Genomic DNA, 7959 nt, shown 5'->3' on the forward strand with positions numbered 1-7959 from the left:
TCTTCAGGATATTATCCAGGAGAACTTCCCCAACCTAGGAAGACAGGTCAACATTGAAATTCAGGAAATACAGAGAACACCACTAAGATACTCCTCAAGAACAGCAGCCTCAAGACACATAATTTTCACATTCTCCAAGGGTGAAACAAACGAAAAAAAAAATGTAAAGGACAGCCAGAAAGAAAGGTTAGGTTATGTAAAAAGGAAGTTTATCAGACTAACAACAGATCTTTCTGCAGAAACCATATAAGCCAGAAGAGAGTGGGGCCAATATTCAACATTCTTAAAGAAAAGAATTTTAAACCCAGAATTTTATATCCAGCCAAACTAAGCTTCCTAAGTGAAAGAGAAACAAAATCCTTTCCAGAGAAGCAAATGCTAATGGATTTTGTAACAACCAGTTCTGCCCTACAAGAGCTCCTGAAAGAAGCACTAAGTATGAAAAGGAAAAACTAGTACCAGCCACTGCAAACAGACTTTAAACCAACGAAGATAAAAAAATACAAGGAATGGCATTACACAATTGTAAAGGGATCAATGAAACAAGAGCTAACTCCCCTAAATATATATTCTCCCAATACAAGAGCACCCAGATTCATAAAATAAGTTCTTAGAGACCTACAAAGAGACTTCCACACAATAATAGTGGGAGGCTTTAACACCCCACTGTCAATATTATACAGATCAACAAGACAGAAAATTAACAAGGATATTCAGGACTTGAATTGAGCTCTGGACCAAGTAAACCAATAGACATCTACAGAACTCTCCACCCCAAATCAACAGAATATACATTCTTCTCAGCACCACATTAATACTTATTCTAAAATGAACCACATAAATGGAAGTAAAACACTCCTCAGCAAAGGCAAAATAGTGGAAATCATAACAAACAGTCTCTCAGACCACAATGCAATCAAATTAGAACTCATGATTAAGTACCTCACTCAAGCTTTCCCATCTTGCAAGACAGCGGGTGAAAAAGTTGAGAAGCCAGATACTAAAGAGAAGAAACCCAAAGCCAAGAATGCTGATGCTGGTGGCAAGGTGAAAAAGGGTAACCTCAAGTCTAAAAAGCCTAAGAAGGGGAAGCTCCATTGCAGCCGCAACCCTGTCCTTGTCAGAGGAATTGGCAGGTATTCCCAATCTGCCATGTATTCCAGAAAGGCTATGTACAAGAGGAAGTACTCAGCCACTAAATCCAAGGTTGAAAAGAAAAAGAAAGAGAAGGTTCTTGCAACTGTTACAAAACCAGTTGGTAGTGACGAGAACAGCAGTACTCAGGTGGTTAAACTTCGCAAAATGCCTAGATATTATCCTACTGAAGATGTGCCTCGAAAGCTGTTGAGCCACAGAAAAAAACCCTTCAGTCAGCACGTGAGAAAACTGTGAGCCAGCATTACCCCCGGGACCATTCTGATCATCCTCACTGGACGCCACAGGGGCAAGAGGGTGGTTTTCCTGAAGCAGCTGGCTAGTGGCTTGTTACTTGTGACTGGACCTCTGGTCCTCAATTGAGTTCCTCTATGAAGAACACACCAGAAATTTGTCATTGCCACCTCAACCAAAATTGATATCAGCAATGTAAAAATCCCAAAACATCTTACTGATGCTTACTTCAAGAAGAAGCTGTGGAAGCCCAGACACCAGGAAGGTGAGATCTTCGACACAGAAAAAGAGAAATATGAGATTATGGAGCAGGGCAAGATTGATCAGAAAGCTGTGGACTCACAAATTTTACCAAAAATCAAAGCTATTCCTCAGCTCCAGGGCTACCTGCGATCTGTGTTTGCCCTGACAAATGGAATTTATCCTCACAAATTGGTGTTCTAAATGTCTTAAGAACCTAATTAAATAGCTGACTACAAAAAAAAAAAAAAAAAAAAAAAAGAAACTCACTCAAAATGCACAACTATTTGAAAAGTGAACAACCTGCTCCTGAATCACTACTTGGTAAATAATGAAATTAAGGCAGAATTAATGAAGTTTTTTGAAACCAACGAGAACAAAGAGACAACATACCAGTACCTCTGGAACACAGATAAAGCAGTGTTTAGAGAGAAATTTATAGCACTAAATTGACACCCTAACATCCCAATTAATCTAGTTATTTTACTAGAGAAGTAAGAGCAAATAAATTCAAAAGCTAGCAGAAGGCAAGAAATAACTAAGATCAGAGTAGAAGTGAAGGAGATAGAGACACGAAAAACCATTTAAAATTCAATGGGTCCAGGAGCAGTTGCTTTGAAGACATTAACAAAAGAGATAGACTGCTAGCAAAACTAATAAATAAGAAATGGAGAAGAATCAAATAGACACAAGAAAAAATGATAAAGGGGATATCACGACTGATCCCACAGAAACAAAAACTACCATCACATAATACTATAAATACCACTATGCAAATAAACTAGAAAATCTGGAAGAAATGGATAAATTCCTGGACACATACACCCTTCCAAGACTAAACCACCAAGAAGTCAAATCCCTGAATAATCTAATAAGAAGTTCTGAAATTGAGGCAGTAATTAATAGCCTACCAACCAAAAAAGTCCAGGACAAGATGGATTTACAGGACTGAATTCTATCAGAGGTACAAAGAGGAGCTGGTACCATTCCTTCTGAAGCTATTCCAAAAAATAGAAAAAAAGAGAATCCTCCCTAACTGATTTTATGAGGCTAGCAATTCCAAAACCTGGCAGAGGCACAAGAAAAGAAAATTCCAGGCCAATAATTCTGTTGAACATCGATGTAAAAATCCCTAATAAAATACTGGCAAACTGAATCTAGCAACACATCAAAAGGCTTATCCACCACCATCAAGTCAGCTTCATCCCTGAGATGCAAGGCGGGTTCAATATACACAAATCAATAACTGTAATCCATCACATAAACAGAACCAAAAATAAAAACCACACGATTATCTCAATAGATGCAGAAAAGGACTTTGACAAAACTCAACAGGTCTTCATTCAAAAACTGTCAATGAACTAGGTATTGACAGAATATATCTCAAAATAATAAGAGCTATTTGTGACAAACTCAAAGCCAATATCATAAGAATGGGCAAAAGCTGGAATCGAAAAGAGGCACAAGACAAGGATGCCCTCTCTCACCTCTCTTGTTCAACATAGTATTGGATGCTCTGGCCAGAGCAATCAGGCAAGTTGAACAAATAAAGGGTATTCAAATAGGAAGAGAGGAAGTCAAATTATCTCTGTTTGCAGATGACATGATTCTATATTTAGAAAACCCCATAGTCCCTGCCCCAAAACTGCTTAAGCTGATAAGCAGCTTCAGCAGTCTCAAAATACAAAATTAATGTGCAAAATCACAAGCATTTCTATACACTAATAATAGACAAGCCGAGGGTCAAATAGTGAGCGAACTGCCATTTACAATTGCCACAAAAAGGATAAAATACCTAGAAATACAACTTACAAGGGATATGAAAAACCTCTTCAAGGAGAACTACAAAGCATTACTCAAGGAAATAAGAGAGGAAACAAACAACCAGAAAAAAGGTCCATGCTCACGAATAGGAAGAATCAATATCATCAAAATGGCCATACTGCCCAAAGTAATTTATAGATTCAATGCTATTCCTATCAAGGTATCATTGACATTCTTCACAGAACTAGAAGAAACTACTTTAAATTTCATATGGAACCAAAAAGGAGCCTGTATAGCTAAGACAATCCTAAGCAAAAAGAACAAAGCTGGAGACATGATGCTACCTGAGTTCAAGCTATACTACAAGCCTACAGTAACCAAAACGTCATGATACTGGTACCAAAACAGATATACAGACCAATTGAACAGAACAGAGGCCTCAGAAATAACACCACACATTTACAACCATGTGATCTTCAACAAACCTGAGAAAAATAAGCAAAGGAGAAAGGATTTCCTATTTAATAAATGGTGATGGAAAAACTGGCTAGCCATATGCAGAAAACAGAAACTGGGCCCCTTCCTTACACTTTATAAAGAAATTAACTCAAGATTAATTAAAGACTTAAATGTAAACTTAAAGCCATACAATCCATAGAAGAAAACCTAGGCAATAGGCATGGGCAAATATTTCGTGACTGAAACACCAAAAGCAATTGCAATGAAAGCCAAAATCAAGTAATGGTATCTAATCAAGCTGAAGAGCTTCTTATCAGCAGAAGAAACTATCGTCAGAGTGAACAGGCAACCTACAGAATGGGAGAAAATTTTTGCAATCTATTCATCTGAGAAAGGTCTAATATCCAGAATCTACAATGAACTTTAACAAATTTATAAGAAAATAAACAACTTCATCAAAAAGTGGGCAAAGGATATGAACAGATCCTTCTCAAAAGAAGACATTTATGCCAACAAACATATGAAAAAAAGTCATCATTACTGCCATTAGAGAAATGCAAATCAAAACCACAATGAGATACCACCTTGCGCCAGTTAGAATGGTAACCATTAAAAAGTGTGGAAACAACAGATGCTGGAGAGGATGTGGAGAAATACAAATGCTTTTACACTGTTGGTGGGAGTGTAAATTAGTTCAACCATTGTGGAAGACAGTATGGTGATTCCTCAAGGATGGAGAACCAAAAATACCATTTGACCCAGCAATCTCATTACATGGTATATACCCAAAGGATTATAAATCATTCCTCTATAAAGAAACATGCACACATATGTTTATTGCAACACTATTTACAATGGCATAGACTTGGAACCAACCCAAATGCCCATCAATGATAGACTGGATAAAGAAAATGTGGCATATACACAACCATAGAATACTATGCAGCCATAAAAAAGAATGAGTTCATGTCCGTTGCAGGGACATGGATGATGATGGAAACCATCATCCTCAGTAAACTTCCACAGGAAAAGAAAACCAAACACTTCATGCTCTTACTTGTAAGTGGGAGTTGAACAATGAGAACACATGCACACAGGGAGGGGAATATCAGACACTGGGGCCTGTTGGAGGGTGGAGGGAAAGAGGAGGGAGAGCATTATGACAAATACCTAATGCATGTCAGGCTTAAAACCTAGATGCAGCAAACCACCATGGCACCTGTATACCTATGTAACAAACTGGCACATTAAGCACATGCATCCCAAAATTTAAAGTAAAATAAAGTGAAATAAAACAAAACTCACACTTGTCTTCCTTGTTAAAAATTATCTAAAATTCCAGAAAGTGGGTTCCCACTCTCTATAGTCATGGAAGCAGGAAAACTTGCCTTCCTTTTTGAAATAAGTAAAACTCCAGAAAAGGAGTTGTACAGGAAAATGAATTGCAGATCTTGACCAAATTTTGTGAGATCAGGGATTCTCCAGGGGTGAGGTGTTTTCAGGCGTCAGAAAATGGTCCTACTCATTTGAGCCGTAAGGATAGCTCAAGCTGGTACCAAACAGCCTTAGAAGGCTTGTCAAACATCAGAGGAGCCTCCAATCGGACAGAGTTCCTTTGTGGTTACCAATTGTGAAAACAAAGTATCTGAGACAGATCTTTATCAGTTTAGAAAGTTTACTTTGCCCAAGTTAATGACACACCTGTGACATGGCCTTACAAGGTCCTGATGATATGTGCCCAAGGTGGTTGGGGTAAAGCTTGCTTTTATGTTTTAGGGAGATATGAGATATCAATATGTGTAGGATATCCAGTAGTTTGATCTTGAAAGGTGGACCAACTTGAGGCAGGGACTTCCAGTTCCTAGGCAGATTTTAAAATTTTTCTTTCTCCCTTTTTTTTCTTTCTTTCTTTTCTTTCTTTCTTTCCCTCCCTTCCTTCCTTTCTCTTTCTTTCTTTTTCTTTCTTTCTTTCTTTCTCTCTCTCTCTCTCTCTCTTTCTTTCTTTCTCTTTCCTTTTTTCTTTTCCTTCCTTCCTTCCTTCTTCTTTCTTTCTTTTTCCTTCCTTCCCTTCCCTCCCCTCCCTCTCTGTCTCTCTCTCTCTTCTCTCTCCTCTCTTTTCTCTGCTCTCTTTTCTCTCATTTCTCTCTCTCTCTCTGTCTTAGCAACATGGATTTGCCATGTTGTCCATGGTCGTCTGAAGAAATGCATCTACCTCACCCTCTCTTGAGCCACTGTGCCCAGCTGTTTTCAACATTTTCTGATTGGCAATTGACTTAGAGAGTTACTATTTAAAGACATCAAATCAATAGAGAGAAAATATTTGTATTACAATAAGGGATTGTGGAGAGCAACATTTTTTCATTCAGGTGAGTCCCTAGATAGCAGGCTTCAGAGAGAATAGATTGTAAATGTTTCCTATCAGACTTAAGGTCCATGTTGATGATAAATGCTGGTCGGCTTTTCCTGAGTTTCAAAAGGAAGGGGAGGGGCGTATAATGAGGGATGTTTGTCCCTTCCTTCTCATCATGGCCTGAATTAGTTTTCAGGTTAGTTTTGGAATGCCCTTGGCTGAGAGGAGGAGTCCATTCAGATGACTGGGGGGCTTGGAATTTTAATTTTGATTTACACAGTTTTAATAAAAGAAAGTACTTTTTCCCACATTTTCATTCTGTAATCTACCCAGAGTTAAGCTAAACTTTACAATTTACGGTCAGTCCTCCAGAAGACTGTGATCACTTCAGATACTAGTCCTTAGTTCAAGGATCCCATGAGTTGTCTCTGTCTTCTAACCAACTGGCTAAAAACTGGAATGTTCCCATAACTATGGTGGAGTTCATCAATTGCTACAATGACACAGGAGCTCAAGACAGTGCAATGCTTACATTTACAGTTTTATTGTAGTAAAAGGATACAGAGCAGAATTAGCCCAAAGAAGTAATTCACAAGGTGAAGTCTGATAGGGTTCCAGGTGCAACACTTCTGTCATTAGGGATGCGCTATCCTCCCAACGTGAAATTGTGCCAATACTCAAGGAGTAATGTCAACCAAGGAGGCTCACCTGAGCTTTGGAGTACCAAGATTTTACTGAGGCCTCACACAGGCATGATTGATGAAATCACCGGCCTAGGTTTAAATCTCCAGCTCCCCTTCTCGCCTCCAGAGGTTGGGCTTATATCTCACAGCTCAAAGCACTAACCCTCTAATCAGCCAGTCCCTATCCTGAGTCATCTCATTAGCATAAACTGTCCAGTGTAAGCCATCTCAGTATTATAAACAATCAGGCCTGGTTCAGGGGGCCCAGTATGAATAACAAAGACACTCCAATCACCTAGGAAATTCCAAGGGTTTAGAAACTACTTCTCAGGAGCTAGAGACAAAGGTCAGCCAAATTTTTCATTACACAAAACCAAATACAGTGTTCTACCTACAAAAGTAAGGCATTCATGCAAACATAATCATGGAGTGCAAAATATAAAATTCAGACACTAAAATTCTCATCCTGATTTAAACTAATATTGTATCCCCGTCTAGATTAAAAAATAGAAAGATTGATGTCCAATTGTATTTCTAGTCTTTGCAACAAATAATATAAGTAGTAAAAAAAATACATACATACACATGCTGGAGAAGCCACTTTCATAAATGAGTAAATTTAGGTGTTTGTAAGTCCAGCAAATCTGAGAAATCAATTCTTGGATGACAAAAACTAACAAAATACACCACCATCACCATCGCTGCAACTACTACAACAAAACCAGGTGTGTTATTGTTTGCTTAGCATTAAGAACAATTCCAGTATCAATACATCATGTTTTATGGTAAAGGGGCCATGGCACAGAAAGAGTTACGATCACCTGAATCTCACTGCACCCTTACCCTCCTCCTATCTCCTCATAATCAAACTCTGGGTAATGAGAAAATAATTTTTTTTTTAATTATTTTCATTTTCCTTCAATTCTTCATTGAAAAGAAATTCATGTAAAATAAAGTTCCACCATTTCAAAATGGACACTTTAGTGCATTCACAGTATTGTGTAACTACCATTTCTATCTAGTTCAATTTTTATCACCACCAAAAGGAACTCCAACCCATCAAGCAATCACTCT

At 38.1% G+C, this 7959-nt stretch overlaps 1 pseudogene; it reads left to right on the top strand.

Moving 5' to 3' along the window:
* The first annotated feature begins 957 nt into the window (after positions 1 to 957).
* On the top strand, positions 958 to 1894 carry LOC129053412 (large ribosomal subunit protein eL6-like; annotated as a pseudogene).
* The last annotated feature ends 6065 nt before the right edge of the window (positions 1895 to 7959 follow it).

Source organism: Pongo abelii, chromosome Y (genome assembly GCF_028885655.2).
Source record: "Pongo abelii isolate AG06213 chromosome Y, NHGRI_mPonAbe1-v2.0_pri, whole genome shotgun sequence".
NCBI lineage: Eukaryota > Metazoa > Chordata > Mammalia > Primates > Hominidae > Pongo > Pongo abelii.